Here is a 19387-nt window from a genome sequence, read left to right on the forward strand (position 1 = left end):
CGTTACATGAAGAATCGTTAAACACAATTGGTGTTTAACGATTCTGAAGCACTGGGTGTTATAACATGAATTCCTAGAAACATTTTCACCGCACAATTCTTTTTATTCAGAGCCGGGTTTTCGTGTACGAGTTTTTCTAAGCTGAGCAGCTATATTTCGCTTACTTTAGCGGAGTTAAATGCGACAATAGGGAGTGTTCGTAGACCGCATTGCCCCCTCCACTACGCCCTCCGCAACGAAGAAGCCGCTACTCCGCCTGCGCGCCGAAGGCCTTGGCTGTTGAGTTCCGCGTACCGTAGCGGGTTGCAGATCGTGTTGCAGGACGGCAGAACCGATCTACGAAAACTCCTTAATGCTGGTGTTCCGATAATGTTCGGGAAACACATTTCCGCCAATTTTCATGAGATGTAAGTCCACTATAATTAGTGCGCAAATATTTTTTGCGTTAGAATTGTTTAGGACATATAAACTAAAACTCTTTCCCCAAATACATTTTATGTAAAATGGGACCATATGGTTGCTTTAAATAAACAGTTTTTGGGCTCTTAAAACACTAACTCAGAGGACCCACAATTAAACAACGGCTTGCTGAGTCTATGTGTCACAATCTCTACGTGGTGGATAGGTTTAGACTAAATAATTTTGTGCACTTTTCACTTATCAAATTTCGACATTACCATTGGCACTAAAAAGGGCTATGCACTACCTGACAAAATGGCTCTAGTGCGGCAGGTACTGACCCTTTCCTTTGTAACTCCTGAAATTTTATTACAGAGTTTAGTATGGCGTTAACGTTGTGTCCATTGTGTCTATGATTATTCGTTTAGAAACATGCGCCTTCCCTTGGATACTAAAGCGGGTACTAAAGCGCCTTCCCTTGGGTACTAGTGGGTATTAAAGCAAAATGAATGAGGATGTTGATGAGCGTGGATAACGTGGCGAAAACGTAAGAGTTGTAAGCGAGACGGAAAAGCTATACGACCTAGATTACCATAATAGTTTCACCGCTACTGCAGGAATTTCTCGCGCGCACCTCGCTCCTATTAAGTGGAGTAAGCGATCATGTCCCCATGGCGAAACCAATTCTTATCGAGATTCGCAATTTAAATTTCTGTTTTTCATTAATTGAACCTAGACTACGGGACCTAAAACCTATTTATTTTACGTACGATAACATTGTCACGTATAACCTAAGCACAGCCGCAGTATTCTGTTCGCTTTCAGCTTTCGGTGCCACGGTGGGTATACGAATCGTAAATATTTTGGTTTGTTTTCATAGTTATCGTGACACAAACATGAGTCGTCGTGGAACTGCTAAGATCTGTCTTTCCCGAGTAATTATAATTGGATTAACCTTTTGTGTTCTCACGTAAACTTCACCAATTTAAGCCCTAATGAAAATGTTTCCTCCTTCCCTTTAATGCTTCCAGAGACAAGAACACTAAGGGCTTTCTTTCAGTGCGTCTGGGAAGTACGAACCGAACAAATTCCACTGTGGATTGTCACCAAAATGCAGAAAAAAGTCAAAATCTTGAAAGAGGTGACACAGAAGCCAGGCATGAGGAGCTGGAAGACCACGTCATTTGCATGGAGGTTGATGACGTCTGTATCCCCGTCCAAAGCAACTGTGCGGATTTTATGGTACGTATACATTTTTTATTGAAAATGCTTAAAGCAAGTTTTTTTAAACTACTGTATTTCGTTACAGATAGACCTTGCACTATTGAAATTAAAAAGACCTGTCAATTTTACAAAACACATTCAGCCCATCTGCCTTCCGTCAAACTGCGAAGAACCGCCTTCAGATGTTAGCATGTATGGTGTGGGCTGGGGCAGAGCCTATGGTAATTTGTTTCCTCAGCTCATCTTTTTCCACCTATCATTACCCTAAGCGAATTACGAATGTGGTTAAAGATTAAAAAAAAGAAAAACCCATGAAACTGAAGCCACTTAAAGAAGCGTACTCTATGGCGCCGGAACTTAACGTCAATCAGCGACAAACTGTGGAAGCTCAGAAGCGAAAAAGAGCCGGGTGCTACTGCCGCTGCCTATTTCCTTAAACCCTTTCTCGCAGACGGCGTGCATACACTCGCTACTTCCTCGAATCATTTAATGAAAATGAATGTTTTCAATGTTTGTACATATATCATCGACGATGATCAGAAATCTCGTATTTGAAATAATACACAAGAGAAACGTGATTGTAATTATTTTTAGATTTAAAAAATTGGATATTTTCTGTATATGTTTAATTTATATCAACTGCTCTAATATTATGTTTGTATTCCACAGCAAAATTATAAAATACGCCCAAAACCAATATACGCGAAACAGGCAGGCATATTCGTAGGTATAAGAACTGGGCCCGCGAAATTATTTGCATTATCCTACAGAATAACTCACAACAAAAAACTATATAGCTTGATAATAGTTAAACATTGCTTTGAGATTGCCAGTTGCAGTATCATCGTCGATACGAAAATTATTCAGAGTTTATCAGGGACTCGTTGTTAAGAATGCCCTGCATGTTCCAAACATAAATAATTGCCTTTTGCAGCTGGAGCAAAAAAGCGCACGCAAATTGCCCAGAAAAAAATTATGCCATGCCTATATGATGTGCTTTTTACTATAATCGTGAGGTCAAAGTAAACACCTATAGTAAATAGTAGGTACAAAACTTTAATATTATGCTAAATATTTATGAAGTGAATATCACTAAGTAATAATTTATTGATGTGTGTTCCACCACTAGCAGCCCAATGTTTAATGAATGCCAAAAAAAACTTTAATAATCAGACTTTACAAACTGCATTGTTCTTGAATGGCTAAAGAGGAATCTATCACAGCAAGTGTGTTCTACAAACGTGTCGTCTCATTAGTATAATTCAGAATACTTTAAATTTTGACAGCTTCACATCTGATACAAGTAATCAATTGCTGATCAACAAAATGCCATCAAATAATATATAACATCTCTGAGTGATGGATGCGTACACCTAATAATAACCAAAATGTAATAAACTATTTCTAGAGTACGAAACTTTCTCCAACGAGACTTCTGATGAAACAACAGACGAACCTGGTGAAGATCCGTACGAATATTCAGAGAGTCAAACAGTGGAAGAAACTTATGACAGCTCAGCGTCGGAAGCAGAGGGCTTTTTGTCATATTATGATCCAGATATGTTGATGGAAAGAAATATACCCATTATTACTAATGAAAAATGCGCTCGTCAGCTTGAAAAAAGTGTTCCAAATTACACCCTTTGCTCCGCTTATGGAATATGTTATGTGAGTAGAAATCATTTTGTGACATATTCTCTTTCAAACAAGAACAAATACCAGTTTTTCTTCTCTGTTTTGGTCTATAACAAAATATAACAAAAGTACGTGATGTACGATAAATTTTATTATACATTTATAACTGAAATATTGCTAGAGTAATTTGGCTTTTGAAAAGTTGAGCATATAAAACAATTTTGTCCTGCATATCACAATATGTGCAATTTAAATCAAAATTCAGACTCCACTAAGACGAGAATTGTCTAAATTGTATGCTGGAAGAGAGATTGTTTATGAGAACTCGTGATTCAAACGCAGATATCACAACTTCTATTGAACACTTTAAAAAGTAGATGACACAGCTGGAACTCGGGATACTTCACTTTTCAGTTGCTAGAAAAAAAAAGAAAAGAGAACTTCCTTTTTAATTTTTATCTTTAACTACGGCCTTTCTTCGTTTCTTCTAATATAGGCGGGTTAGGGGGACGCTATTTCGCGGATCCTTTCACAAACAAGCTGACAGCTAGCTGCATAATTATCTTAGTTATATAAGGAAGACGTTCCCACATAAACGAATAGGAAAATTGCAATTTGATAATCCTGTTGTGACGTTGCTAGCCGTCTCAACACCTAAGTGTGTATATGTTATATAGGGTCGTTTCAATATAGAAGACCTTGTAAATATGAACAAGTTTTACTTTGAGAATTGGAATAAAATTAAGAAATCGGGAAGAAAACGTAGGAAAAATAAGAAAGTAAACTGGAATAAATGGAGAAAAAATGCTATCTGCACAAAGTAGGATTAAATGTCATAGTCCGTAGATATCCAGAGATCAGCGTAGGTGACTCAGTCAGTGTTCGTCTGTATCACTCACAGCCAGCCGTGTTCCTTCTGTCTCTGCTCGTCGTTGGGAAGAATGGAGATCGACGTCGATCGGGACCCGTTCGCCTAGTACAAGGGTCGATGACGGCGTCTGTTCAGACTTCCGAAGGTCGGCTTTTACCGCCTGCCCAACCGGCCTCTTTTCGCTCTTCTTTTTTTTTCTTCCTCTTCTTTCTCTACCCCCTTGCCGCACCATTCTCGCGCACCACACTCGCTGAACCCCCCCCCCCCCCCAAAAAAAAAAAAAAAACAAAAAAAAATTCCTTTTAGAAATTTTTTAAAATGCTATTTACTGTTTCAGAAAAAAGAATCCCCTTCGTACTTTCAACTAACCACCTAAATATTCAATTAAGTTCTGCAGGAAACCAACTTTCACACTAAAAATTCAACACTATGTTGCGCCCTAAAACAACCATGGGTTGTCAGTATAAGAGAACTCTGTTCACACTGGTCCCCGACTGTGGAGGGCATAAGAATGGGACATTCCAGAAGGTTCTGGGGGTGCCATTGGCAACTCTTCTATACGTTGAACCGAAGACATTGAGGGCATTGTCTGCTGTACATTTGTCGCCATTCTCCCGGTCACATCGAGCTCCTCGAAAATCCCCGGTGCGGTCAGCCCTCCATCTGGGTACCCGACCGTTGTCCCTTCGTTTCCCACAGGCCTCCCTGGCGCCAAATTGTGAGGTAAGGATGAGAAAGAGTATCCCTCGTCTTGAGGGCGTTTGTGGTGGTTGTCTGCTAACTCAGGGGTTCGCGTTTCACCTGCCTTCGTGGTCCTCATCCTGTTCACATGGAGCACTTTCCGCTCCCCAGTGCGGGCATCCTTGACACAATACGTGACATCAGATAGTTTTTTAGTCAAGTTGTGCGGGCCTTCCCACTTAGGAAGCAGCTTCTTTAATATTCCTCGTTTAACGGCCTTTACCTCAACCTACACGAGATCGCCTATGTTGTAAGTTGCTCTTTGCGAATTCAATCGTACTGTTCTTTTCTGTGTTCAGCTGATTTGGCTAGTTTCTCTTGTGCTGTTTCATGAGCCATTGTAAGTCTGTAACGTAGTTCATGGCAGTAATTCTGAGGTGTATCGTAATTGACAGGTGGTGGCTCATATAAGAGATCCGGAAAATCAGCGTTACGTCCGTATATTAAGTAGAAAGGCGTCTCATCTATACTTTCATGTTTGGCTGTGTTGTATGCAAACATACATAATGGAATCCATTGGTACCCGTCTTTCTGGTCAGCCCGCACATAGAGGGATAGCATAGAAACCAAGGTTTGGTTAGGTCGCTCTACGGCTCCGTTGCACTGGGGATGATATGCTGTTGTTTGTAGCTTCCGTATCCTTAGTAATGTGCATACAACCTGGAACAATTCTTGATGTAAAATTAGGGCCTTGATCTGTCAAGATTTGCTGAGGCAGCCCATGGCGAAGGAGTAAGAGTTCCACAAACTTTTTAGCAACAGTTCCGGCTTTCTGGTATGGCATCGCGACGAATTCTGCATATTTGGTAAGATCGTCTACAAACACCAGAAGATAACGATTTCCTTCTGTCGTAGTTAGAAATGGCCCCACAATATCCATTCCTGCCCTTTGAAATGGTTGTGCAACCTCTTCGAATACTTTCAGAGGTGCTCGCCTTCTGTTGTGGGGCGCTTTGTGACGTATGCACGACACACACTGGGCACAGTAGTTCTGCATCTCTTTTTGCATTCCGTGCCAGAAGTACTTCTCTCGAACCCTTTCACTCCTCTTGCACGTCCCTCGGTGTCCAGAGTAAGGTGTATCATGGTATGGTTGTATCAGGTAATTTTAAGCGATTCGGGAAAAACAATTCGGTTCTTCACAAGACGGTCTTGTTTGCTCTCTCCGACAAAGAAGGCCTCGAGAGTCGATAACACAGCATCCGGATATCTTATCAGGTTGCTCTTCGCACTTGGAGATGAGCCTCATTAACTTTCAATCCTCTCGCTGTGCACCAATAAAACGATCGACATCGCATTGTGTTTCATATTGAATAACTTCTCTGACTACAGCTCTGCTTAATGCTTCAGCGTTCTGATTCATTTTTCCCGCCCGATGTTTCATTTCAAAGTTATATTCTTGCAGCAGTAAGTTCCAGCGTGATAAACGAGAACCGGGGTCACGGGAGTTAATCAGCCATTTGAGTGTACGACAGTCGGTTAACACATTGAACGTTCTTCCGTACAGGTAAAACCGGCACTGCTTGACTGCCCAGACTACCACCAAAGATTCTTGTTTCATTGCTGCATGTTCGGCCGGATTCAATTTCCTGCTTGCATATGCAATGGGGTGCTCGTTTCCTTTGAACTCTTGCCTCAACACGGCTCCCAATGCATTCTGAGAAGCGTCCGTTATCGGAATAAATGGTTTCGAAAAGTCCGGCAACCTCAACAAAGGAGCTTGCATCAGTTCATGCTTCAGAACCTCAAAAGCCGCTTCAGCTTCAGTGCTCCAGCTGAAAATGACTTTCTTTGACGTGAGCGAAGTTAAAGGTTCGGCTTTTTCGCCAAACTCTGGTACGCGAATCAAGTAATATCCAAAGAGACCGAGAAATCGGTGAACTTCTTTGACTGTTGGTCTTGGAAATTCATTAACACAGTGTGTCTTTTCTGGATCTGGTCGAACCCCGTTCTTTGACAAAATGTGTCCGAGGTACTTCACTTCTTGTTTAAGAAATTGACATTTTGAGGGTTTCAGTTTCAGTCCTACCGCTTGTAGTCTCCTCAGGACAGTCTCGATACCTTTAAGATGTTGGTCCAAGCTCTGGCTGAAGATGATGATACCATCTAGATAGACGTAGCATGTCTTCCCAAGAATGCCAGCCAAATTTGCATGGCGGAACTATTAACCAATCCCATTGGCATCCTTTTCCACTGATAGTGTCCGCTTAGTGTACTAAAAGCGGTCTTCTCGTTATCGCTCGGTTCCATCGCTATTTGCCAGTAACCGGCGGCCATATTGTGTAGTGTGTAGACCGCAAAAGAGCAAGCGTTTCCTCAATATTTGGCAATGGGTAAGAATCAACTCGAGTCACATTGATCAAATCTCTGTAGTCGATCACAAACCTGAATTACACATCTGCCTTCTGTACCTAAAAAGCAGCAGCGCCCCACGGGGATGTAGAGTGTTCAATTATGTCCTTCTCCGGCATTTCTCTGACCTGCTGTTCCACACCTTGTCGCTTTGCATAAAATATTCTATGGGCTCTTGTGTATACAGGTGCGTCTACCAAGGTTGGCACGCGGTGCTTTATCACGTTGCAACGTCCAAGGTCTAGTTTATGAAGAGAGAATGCACTCTTCTACTTTGCAAGAAGATCTAGGACGGTCGTTTTTTCTTATATATAACATATATATATATATATATATATATATATATATATGCTGATATGTACTTTATATATAAGTATATATATATATATACTTATATATTTTTTATATAACATATACACACCTGGGTGTCTATATGTTATACACGGTCATTTCAAATTAGGAGACCTTGTGAATATGAACAAGTTTTACTTTGAGAATTGGAATGAAATTAAGAAATCGGGAAGAAAACGTAGGAAAAATAAGCAAGTAAACCGGAATAAATAAAGAATAAATGCTGTCTGCATGAAGCAAGAGTAAATGTCATAGTCCGTAGATATCCAGAGATCAACGTAGGTGACTCAGTCAGTGTTCGTCTGCATCACTCACAGCCAGCCGTGTTCCTTCTGTCTCTGCTCGTCGTGGGGAAGAATGGAGATCGACGTCGGTCGGAACCCCTTCGCCAAGTACCGGGGTCGATGACGGCGTCTGTTCAGACTTCCGAAAGTCGGCTTCCACCGCCTGCCCAACCGGCCTCTTGTCGCTCTTCTTTTTTTTTAGAGCGCAGCTCTTAGGGACCCGTTCCTGGCTTGAGCGGCGTCGCCATCGGCGTCGGCGTCGCCGTCGGCGTAAACCCCCCCAAGATCATTCCAAGGTCACGTGACCCCCAAGGTCACCGCACGGTCACGTGACCATCAAGGTCATCACAAGGTCACGTGACCCCCAAGGTCACTCCATGGTCACGTGACCCCCAGAGGTCACGTGACAACCAAAGTCACGTGACAATCGAAGTCACGTGACCCCCAATGTCACGTGACCCCCGAGGTCACGTGACCACTCCGAGGTCACGTGAACCCCTCCCCCAATGTCACGTGACCCCCCTCCCCCGAGGTCACGTGACCCCCCGATGACGTCATCAGCATCGTCGCGTGACCCCCAAGGTCACGTGACCCCACCCCCCCAGTACCCTTCCCTCCTCCTCCTCAAGAGCTGCGCCAAAATTCGGCGTTACAGGGAGTTGTAAACGGCTTTCACTTTTTACTTCCTCTTCTTTCTGTACCCCACCGCGGCACCATGCTCGCGCAACACACTGGCAACATTTACGTGCATTATTTAAATGTAACTTTTAGGTGAAAAAATTGCAGTGTCAAGCTCACGTTGCAGATGTTGACAAAAGTAGTTGCAGAGTTTATTTTATACTAGCGTTCAACTGTGAGATTGATTAAAAATATTGCCACTAGACTTTAAAATCGAGGGCGAGCTCGAAGCTGCCCATTGTTTTAAAAACTTTTTCCCGAAGATAAACAAAGCACACGGAACAGTGTTATCGGATCATAAATGTTGAATAGACCCTTTCCGAAATTCAGTGCCATCTGGTGGTTTGTAAAGCAGTTTAGGTTTTGCCATATCAATGGCGCAAATGAACTTGTATCGGCACCGTCACTTTCGCAAGTCAACGGCATGCGAGGAATTGTTCAGTGTGAGTTCTTTCTGAATCACTTTCGCTTCGATGGTGACCAAGAACCTGCATTCAGAACAAAGCTCCAACCCACTAATATGCCTCGAGAAAATTCTGTACACCAAAGTGCTTTAAAGCCGATTGTGTGCCACCCACAGATTCAATGAATCTGAGTTATTAGAAATAAACGGTTACGTAGCTTTTGTGTTCCATTCCTACGTCGCCTCGTACTGACTCCCCGAATGTACAAGCCTCGCAAGATCTGCTTAGGAGCACCTTCAACGTCTTCCTTTATCAGTCACTAGAAGGCCGCCATTGGTATGGCACAGGTGCCGTTCCACAGATGATGATAGTGATCAAAGTGGCCAGACTGAATTTCGGAAAGGGTCTATTGAAGCGAACAAGAGACTCCGTATTTCGAATTTGACAACGTTTTTGTGAAGTACTCATGATCCCTTAGTGCGAACCGGAAAGGTAGGCAAGCATAAATTTGTGACTTTATAAATTCCGAAATGTATATGTCTGTTCGCAATCTAGAAAGCTTTTAGATTTTCTAACACGGGATGTCTTTTATGGCTTGTACATAACAGTTTCCGGTTTCACATTTTCGAAACGAATGAAGGAAACTTGAATGCCAACCGACTGCTGACGCTGCACTTCTGTCCTCAGTGGTTGGGCACGAGTACTAGCTGAGCGTCTTACTTGAGTAGGTCCGAGTTACTCTCGAAACCCTTCTCACGTGGTAGGGGTAGAGCGCCAACGACACGCTCTACTTTTAGCGCACGGGAAACGAGCGAACTCCGGGTTTTCGTCCTTCTTGCCGGGTGCGCGCTTTCCTTTTTTTTTTTATTTTGGTGCACTTTTTGATTAAGGTTGTTCAGAAGGAAGTGAGAGTGCCGGCATTTTTCTTCCCGGAGTTGTGGTGCCAGTGTTGCCGCAGTGCCAAAAAAGGCCGCTTTGGGATCGCATATAGCTCGACGCTGCATCACATTATCTTACCACTGTCTTTACATAATAATGGAAAAAAGTTATACAAAAAATGAAAGAGGTTTACAATCCCCTGTACTGCCGAATTAGAGCGCGACTCTTGAGGAGGAGGAAAGGAAGGTACGGAGTGGAGGTTACGCCCCTCCTCCTCATCCAGATTCTCACCCCCTCCTCTCCCCCTCCCCTCCCACTTAGCGGAATATTTTTGCTAAATTTTCTGCTAAGTTTAGCGGGGAAAAAATTTCCGCTGAAAGTAGCCAGAAATTTTTTTTCGCTAAATTTAAGAGGGAATTTTTTCCCGCTAAGATTAGCGGGGAAATATTTCCGCAAAATTTAGCGGGGAAATTTTTCCTCTAAATTTAGTTGGAAAATTCTCCGCTAAATTTAGCGGGAAAAATTTTCCGCTAAATTTAGCGTGGAATCGTTTCCGTCAACCTAGTGGGGAAATATTCTCCGATAAATTTAGCGGAAACATTCTCCGCGGGGCAAATTTTCGCTATATTTATCGGAAAAATTTATTCGCTAAATTTAGCGAAACAGTTTACCAGCTAAATTTAGCTGAAATACCTCACCACTAGGTTGAGCCAAAGCGTTTCCCAGCTAAACTTAGCGGAAATATCTCACCACTAAGTTGAGCAAAAGCGTTTTCCAGCTAAATTTAGCGGAGCATTTTTCCGCTATATTTAGCGGGGAATATTTTCCGCAAAATTTAGCGGATATTTTTTTCGCTGAATTTAACGGATAATTGTTTCCGCTAAGTTTGGCGCGGAAATATACCCTTAATACAACGCGCGGTGAGGTAAGGAGTAACCTCGCTCGTGACCCTTGTGACGTCACACGTGACGTACCTTGTGACATCATTATGGGAAACGTCACATAATGCAACGCGCGGTTACGCCGACACCGACGCCGACGCCGCTCAAGCCGTAAACGGGCGCCTAAGAGCTCCTCCCTAAAATATAAAAACGTATCGACCGTGAGTACGTTCGGACGAGTGCAGAATTGCTGTATTTGCCAGGGAGCATAAAAAAATTCAACAATTGATGCAATATATTTTTCTGCATGCATAAAACAAAAAAAGTTGTCGCTGACCTAAAATATTGATGTAGGCGCGGCGGAAATGTTTTTTAAATTTCTTTTTGGAAAGTTTCGTTTGATACCAGAGTGTCGAAAACGCAATTCAGGAACCACACAATCACAAAACGTTACAAAATAGAGGAAGGCAGTTGCTCTGGCATGCACCACCAACTTTCTTCTGTGACTCAGTTCCACTGCATCTGCGAAAGACTTCAACATATTTATTCATCGTTTCCGGGAATGGCGAAACAAATTAATTTTTTCTTGTTTTCAGGGAGACAGCGGGGGACCTTTGATGTACCAAAAAGAAGGGCAGTGGTTTCTTGCTGCGATTAATTCCGCTCGACGCAATAGCTGCTATTATCCTGTTGAGCCCACGATACATGTTAGGGTATCACACTTTGTCGACAGCTTTATTTTGAAGGTGATTAAGCACCAGGAGGAGTCTCAAGAAGGACGGACAGATGGCTTATGTGCCAAGGATGAAGACCGTAAAAACTGTGTACAGCAGTTTTTTAGGTCCTACAACAGATCAATAAATGAAGGAATCAATTAATAAAACTTAATTCAAGTTATTGCAGATCCATGTCATCAATCTGGAATTCAGTTGCAATTAATGACTTTTTTCTGGATTCCTGCGCAATAATTTGAAACCGAACTCCAATATGACACCCCTGTCAGCGTTAAATCGAGGACGGCGGGGAGGGGGGTTAATGCAGCCAGGCTTCCGACTCATTTTGGCTTAGTATTTTGAGCGTGGTTTTCGCCCAGTTCTGAGTTTACACACAAACACCAGATTGGAAACGTCCCATTGCCTTATTTCTGTTTCACCAAGCGCCAGTGATCTTCTGTGTAAGGCTTAATACGTGGATGTCTGCAGACCGGCGCTTCCTGCGTTTTAGATCGGCACCTTGTCGAATGGTATAAAGAGTGCAATGTTTTCGTTCTTATTTTTGTTATAGGCCGGTTACGGTACCTGCCAGAAGCTTCTGTCTGCCATCAGTTGACTTGAACTCGCTGTAATGAGAAAGCTTTCTCGTATACGGTTATTGGCGAGGAAAGAGGCTCAACTCACAGTGACTGATCAAATGGAAGGTCCATGTCGTTAAAGAAGTGACAACTACAGACATATCTCTTTCATTAGGCGTTCTGGTTTTTTACGCTCTTACCTGTCTATGTACCGGATTTGCAAAACTGGATTTTGCGAGAAAGGAAATGCTTCCTGCGAAGGGGAGATTTGATGTCGCGGTCTTGCCCGATAACTAACCTTCACCGCCATTGCCATGCGCCTAAGCTAAAAACTCAAACGAGGCTCACTATTCATTTTGGAAGATGTTCCTCCCCGTACTTTGATCCAGAGAACAAAAACGAACCTCAGTAACAACCGCATTAGTGTTGCCAAATTGATTTAAAAGAAAATTACGGCAAATTGCTTGGCACTCTAGGTGCATACGTAAAGGGTCCTATTTTTGGCGACCATTTTTCTTGGCATTTCCGGGAAGAAAAGGAGAGCCGGCGCAAAGCTTTATTCAGCGCTCAAATTGGGAGAGGGAACTGTTGCCTGTACCTTTTACTGCATTGCCAAGAAAAGTTGTCCCCGAGTATCGCATCACAAATGTTTAGCAATATTCTGAGTTTTCATACGGCAGACGCCGAGATTCAAGGGTCTTTTCATTATATACACACTTACAAAGTGTACACTTGATAGTTGTACACGGAATGAAGCGATACTGCCGATAATCTTGCTAATAAACCTGGCGATCTTACAGAGCCTTCCGTACTCTCGAGCAACTCTCCCTCTCTGCGCACAGGTGGTTGATCTCCTCCTCCCCCACCCCTCAACCAGTCAGTGCCGAGCCCCGCGGCCACGCCTTTATCATGGTCTTCACGAAATTCCGAACATCTAGCCAATGGACGTTTCCCGTTAATAAGTAATTACGACATCCACTGATTAAAATCTTTTTGCGGGAACCGCGATTGAGAAAGTTGCTACTTCGCGCAAAGCTATGCACTTAAAATAAATTTAAATCAGATCTCCTTATGCTTCTTCTGCCATACACTGTTCATTTGTTGCAGCCTGGTCGCTTTCATTATCGCTTCTCCTCCACACATCGGTGCAGCCTTTCTCTAGATGCGTGGGTAGATATACCATTCCTTTTTGTAATACTTCAAAAAGCAGCTTGTGTCTGTGCTGTTTTCCTAGGGGGGACACACTTTTGAACATATCTACGTGTTTTTAAAGTGTTGTTTCTTACATGCTGAGTTTCACACCGTTGTTCAAAGGCGGCATGGCCGCTTTTGAACCACGGTGCAAACACGCATTTAGGCGATGGCACTCCTTGATATCCGCGAGAAAACTCAGCCAGATGACAGGGAATTTTAACAAACCGTTACCGAGTTGCCCGTACCGCACTACTGAAAACCTTGGATAACTCTTTTAAGAGCGCGCGCCCGGGTGATAGTGTCACCGCGGGGCGCTCGCTTCAAAGCTTATACTTTAACACATTAACGGTTTGCTAAAAGTTCCAAATGTTCGGAGCTGTATAGGTAGAAGTAGTTGCCGAGAAGGAGACGAGAAGACGCGGGGACGCCAGAATACCGAGCTCTGGATGAAAGGATTAATGGGTGAACGCATAGCTTGCCTGCCATTTGTCTCTACTAGCGTTCCGAACGCCCAACGCTCGTATACGGCATTCAGTGTCCGCGTACGAATGTGTTCGAACAGCAAGTAGAAAAAAGAGAGAAATTCTATGGAATAAGGGACCAAAACATGCTGTTCTAAATATTTTTAAAAACGAGAAACGAAAGTGACCTTGCATGTTTAGGAAGATATGTAATACAATCGACGATAACATTAAAACGAAAAGTGTAAAAGTGGCATGAACAAACTCTCGGGAATTATGGGAAATCCCCACAAGATGTGGGAAACAGTCAAAGAGACACCATCAAATATTTTCTCGGCACAAAAATATCCTTATGAAAACAAGGCGCTTACGGCCTATTCACATGACGGACTGATCCGAGGACGGATTGATCACGTGACGACATGTCCGCGGTTCGTCCGTCTCCCAAGCGCATCCACACGAGGGAGACGACGAGCTGACGCCAGCGAGGACGAACCGAACCTGCTGGCCACCCTACAGTGCCACGAAACTCCGACGTCGCACCGTCGCAACGCTGTTTGATCTACGCTTGCTGCCGCGATCAAGAATCGGGGCGCCGCTCTCATCTAGAATCACACTTGTACGCGTTACTGAAAAAAGTAACCGATTACAATTATCATTACTTCACCATAAAAAGTAACCAATTACAATTACAAGTAGAACCTAAAACAATTAATCGAAAAATTACTCTAAAGTAATCTACTACTTCCCACGTTATTTTGTATTCATCTTTTTATTGGGGTAGCATGATCCATGGGTTTCGCGCTCAGTTGTTCCGAAGAAAAAAAGAAAGCCTTGACCGTTTTGCTTAGAGCTGAGTGAGTGACGCGATCACCTCCCTCTTCAGAACAAAATAAAAATAAAATAAATTCCGCTGCTTAAATAAATTACTCTCAAGAGGCTGAATGAGGTTATTTTTCATATCCCCGGACGTAGTCTTGGCGGTTCCAAAAAATAAATGTACCCAGGAAACGAAGCATAGTGAAGTGGCCTACTAATCCTCGAGGTCCTGTGCTTAGGGGTTTCGAAAAAGAACAGAAAAAACACCTTTGCCCAGAGCTGAGTGACTCCAGCACATCTGACCTCCCCCCCCCTAAAAAATTTAAAAAAAAAACTGAGAAAAGTTGTAATAGGAAATTTTGTTATCGATTACACCAAAAAAGTAATTCAATTAGAAGGATCGTTACTATTTAAGGAAGTAATTGAAGCCTTACAAAATTACACTAAAATGTCATCGATTACAAGTAATCCACTACTTGTAACGGGTTACGTACAAGTCTGCCTAGAGTGCATGTCGAGACAGAACACGATGATAGGCTTCGCGCGAAGCGCCACTAGTTTTGCTAACCCAAGGCATGACGGTGACAGAGACATGGTCCGTGTCGAGAAGGCTTCGGCGTAGAAGGGATGAAGTTCTGGGCTTGCGGAATTGGGCGTTTGTAGATTCTTTCACGCATTCCGTGCTCGTGCACAACACTTACGCACACCACAGCCAGAAGAAACGGCTTGCTCGATGAAATGTTGATTGGACCTGCAAGAATTATCGCAGCGAGCCTGATGAGTTTTGACTGAAGCTTTTTGTCACGGACCCGTAGGAGTACCGGAAGCTTCGTCGCGTCAGCCCGACAAAGTTTCTGGAGTTTCTCCCACGCGTGGAACCAAGAATCGCGAGACAAAATGAACCAGCGAGCGCACAAAACACAATGATGCGCCATTTTTGTTCTTATCGTCCGAAAAAGCAACAACAAAACATTGTATTGTTGCAATTTCAGAGTCATTCTCCCGTCAAAAAATCCGGGAATGAAAAGGCGCTCGACTTCATCAGTCCGCACGTCCGCGGACAAGGCGCGGATCGCTAGAAGTGTTGACGTGTCGGTCACGTGGTACACGCTGCGTCGATGGAAATCGCGATTTGGTCTGTCATCTGAACTGGATATATCGGATGCACAGATAACAAACTCATTTAATGCACACTTTGTTGCTGTCGGTGCTCCTTTTAAAGACTGCGTCGAAATACCTTGCGAAGAGCTCATTACAACGAGTTGTTTAAATTCCTTCTTTGTTTATCCGACTGACCAGTATAAAATCATTAAATTAATTCTGTATTAACAAAAATATATCTGTACGTCTGGAGCGGATAATATTAAAGGGGCGGTGCAAAGATTTTCAGACTTTGGTCAATTAACTGTGGAAATCAATCAGCGTCACATATGAAACGAAAAACAGAAAACCGTGTTTTCCTGCAAACGCTAGTTCTTTTTTAAAAGAAAGAAAATTAAAGAATTCGAAGCTCAAAGTGCCTCTCAACTCTCCACGTCGACTTTCGAGTGACGTACTCTGGGGGTTCTCGTGGTTTCCCCTTTGGCCCTCTCTTCAGAGCCCCCAGCCGCTTCCTCCGCGATTGTCGACCTCTAAAGGATTAGCATCTTTGAAGGTTGCGGCGAGCGATCGACACCAAGGACGGTTCGCCACGGGGCTGACGGCGATTGTAGCAGCGGAGAGGGACAGGTTCTGTGAACTTCCGCGAATCCCCCAGAGAAGCTGTCTTTTTAATTCCTGTAACCGCCAAAGGCGGCTGCAGATCGGCAAATAATTCGTTTTTGCTTTGCGATTACGCAGCAGAATAGCAGTTTTTCGGGGAGAGGTGACGCGTTTATGGTCCCTTGGGCTTGCATAAACAATATAAAAAATGAAAAAAAAACTCCCGATTCTTTCAACATTAAAATTGTTGCACTGCCCTTTCAATGATACTGAGCCTATGCCGATAAAGGCCATCTGTGAGACAATGTGTACTCCACTGGCACATGTTTTAACCTTGTGCTAACCACAGGCGTTTTCCCGAACAAAATGAAACATGCACGTGTGGCTGTTATACATAAAGGTGGCCCTGTTGATGATTCAAACAAATACAGACCTATTTCTGTGCTTTCAGTCCTCGCGAAGGTCGCTGTGCATATTATACATAAAATACTTCCCAGTTTTGATAATTATAATACGATTATAGTAAACGTAGAATTCGGTTTTCAAAAGAATAAGTCCCCAGGAGTTGCATTGTTTGGTCTGAAACACCAGAATTCTTGAGAACCTATAACCTATGAAGTTGGCATATTTCTTCACTTTAAAAATGCATTCCATTGCGGTCAACATGGTGTAATTCTAAGAAAGCTTCCCTGCTTTCCGAGTACGTGGAGTTACACTGACGTTGATGAAAAAACTTTTTTACTTCTAGAACAGAACATGCAGTAATAAATTGTTTAAACTCAGAACTTCAGTACTACAAATATGCGGTCCCCCGCGGATCCGTTCTCGGTTCTTTTTTATTTTTCTAATATACACATGACATCGCAAACGTAAAGGGTAGATCAAATATCGTCGATTATGCCGACAATACAGATATTTTATTTTCTAGCGTGAACATGATAGAACTCTCCGGAAGCGCTAAAAAAGTTGGTTGTTGCGTTCAGACTCGTGGCTTAAATCAAATAAACTTCCTTTAAACATCGGTAATACAAAGTACTTACTTTTTAGACCAAAGTGATTTATGTCATCCTCAAGTTTGAAATTATAACTTCGTGACACTTTTATTGAACTCCCATCAACAATGCGATTCTGAAGAGTTTCATTTAACTAATGTTGAGGCTGGGGCTAGTTGATGCGTCATTTGTGAAATGTTAAAACAGCGCAAACGACGGGAAACCAGAAACAGGAGGACACATACACTGCGCTGTGTATGTGTCCTGTTTCTCGTCCGTCGTCGTTTGCTCTGTTTTAATCTTTTAAGAGTTTTATTTCCTGAATATTTAATATGAACACCGCTTATTGACTCCATGAGAGGAACCTGTGGGGGATTGTTTTGTTTTGAACGCGCAAAAATATTGTGCCACAACGAAAGTCAAACGGCGAATCTCTTTTGCCCCCGTACAGTCTCCCTTGAGTTACTGTCTCTTAGTTTGCTGAACCACATCCCAAGCGAACTTAGATTGCCTTCTTTCCCTACAAAAGCGAGCATTGCGAGCAATCAGTAACGTGCAGTTTTTTGAAAGTGAAATGCGTTATTTTAAAAAGACACGATATATTATACGTAAGAAATCTAGACGAAATAAAAACTTCCCCTGGAAGTTTGGCATAAATTTTGATGAGACAAAAAAATGTTTACAGCACAGTACCACGCAGTATGAAGTTCGCCCCATTAAACGTTTAGTTTCGTTCATTTTTCGTCGCCTCATCAATTGTCATTCGTGACAGTATTACCGTGGCAAATATTAAAACACGTTTTCAACTGATTCAGGCGTTAATATATTAATTCGTTTGCTTAAGCCTGCCAGATTACACGGGTACAATGAACGCACGCGTAAAAGTTGAGAAGCCGAGGGTTCCAAACTTTAGAACTGATCATGTCGTATTACACCTGAGACTGCGGTGGAAGAAATCGGAAGAACTTTCAGTAGAAGGAACAGACACAGAGAACGTCTCAAACTCAGCTAACTGGTTTATTTCTCAAACAGCCTTTGAGTACCCACGGAACTTTTTCCCAACCACACTCTACAGATAAACTCCTTTGTTGCAGACATTTCGAACCGGATGGAACACGCGCAAAAGATCCAAAAACAACCCACACATGAGACGAGGACTTAACAATGGGACACTGCGGATCATCGCAGTGACCTTGACAGAGATATGTCCCGAATTATCCACACAGTCGCGTCAAAGCGCACCAAAAAAAACAAAAAAAAAAACACACAGGTGGCCTTTAAACCGTGGCGATGCACCCAAACAAAAAACCCACAAAAACACACTTTTTTTTTCTTTTTCCTTTTTTTGGGAATTCACACCCAAGTGATCTCGAAATCGCAATCACAAGCACATTAAAAAAAAATTTAGATGTATATACACATATACATTGTCTCTCCCCCACCTTCTTCTCGTAAACCGAATGCGTTCGTTCAAAGTCTGAGAAACTTTTGGGAGTTGCGGTTAAGTTGCATCGATGCTTGGCTTATGCAGTTTCCGATAGAACTTATTCTTATTGTTTCTTTAACGACCCTCTTAATGTCATTTCGTTCTTTATGCAGAACTTCTGTCTCTGACCAATGCGCACTACAATTATTGCATTCCTCTATGTGCTTTGCTGTTTCGGAGTTCGGCGCATGCGTGCGTACATTTCTCTGGTGTTCTAGTAACCTGTCATTAAGGCATCTTGAAGTTTGTCCCACGTACCTAAATCCACATGTCAACGGAATCTCATATACTACACTCTCTTTGCAAGGAACTGAAGGTTCCCGATGGGCCTTCTGACAACCCTTGTGGTCCGATAGAAAGGGCGTCAACCTGCTCAATTTTACATCTGAAGAAAAAACTACGTCCACGCCGAACTTTTTTGCGAGAGCCTTTAGGTTGTGGGAAATCCCGTGGAAATACGGGATTACTGCTATCTTCTTTCTTGCTTCCTTTTCCCGTGGTTCGTTGTTAAATTTCAGTTCTAATTGTCTTTTAATGAATTCTTCTTCATAACCTGCAGATTCTAGCCTCCTCTACTGTTCTTTCACAGCAGTACTCATAAAATGAGCGCATGATTTACCCAACGCGTTTGTTACTAAGGACTTAAGTACCCCTGCTTTAACCGACTTGGCGTGACAACTCTTTCTACTTAACACAGGTTTTCCGGCTTTTTTCCCGTATTCCCAAAAAAGACCTTCTTCGACA

The 19387-nt window shown here is 42.8% G+C and overlaps 1 pseudogene; it reads left to right on the plus strand.

The window, feature by feature from the left end:
* The window catches only part of LOC120841184, a 31910-nt pseudogene extending 20333 nt beyond the window's left edge, over positions 1 to 11577 (plus strand).
* Positions 11578 to 19387: the final 7810 nt, after the last annotated feature.

This window comes from Ixodes scapularis, unplaced genomic scaffold (assembly GCF_016920785.2).
Source record: "Ixodes scapularis isolate PalLabHiFi unplaced genomic scaffold, ASM1692078v2 PGA_scaffold1__304_contigs__length_218370807, whole genome shotgun sequence".
Lineage (NCBI taxonomy): Eukaryota > Metazoa > Arthropoda > Arachnida > Ixodida > Ixodidae > Ixodes > Ixodes scapularis.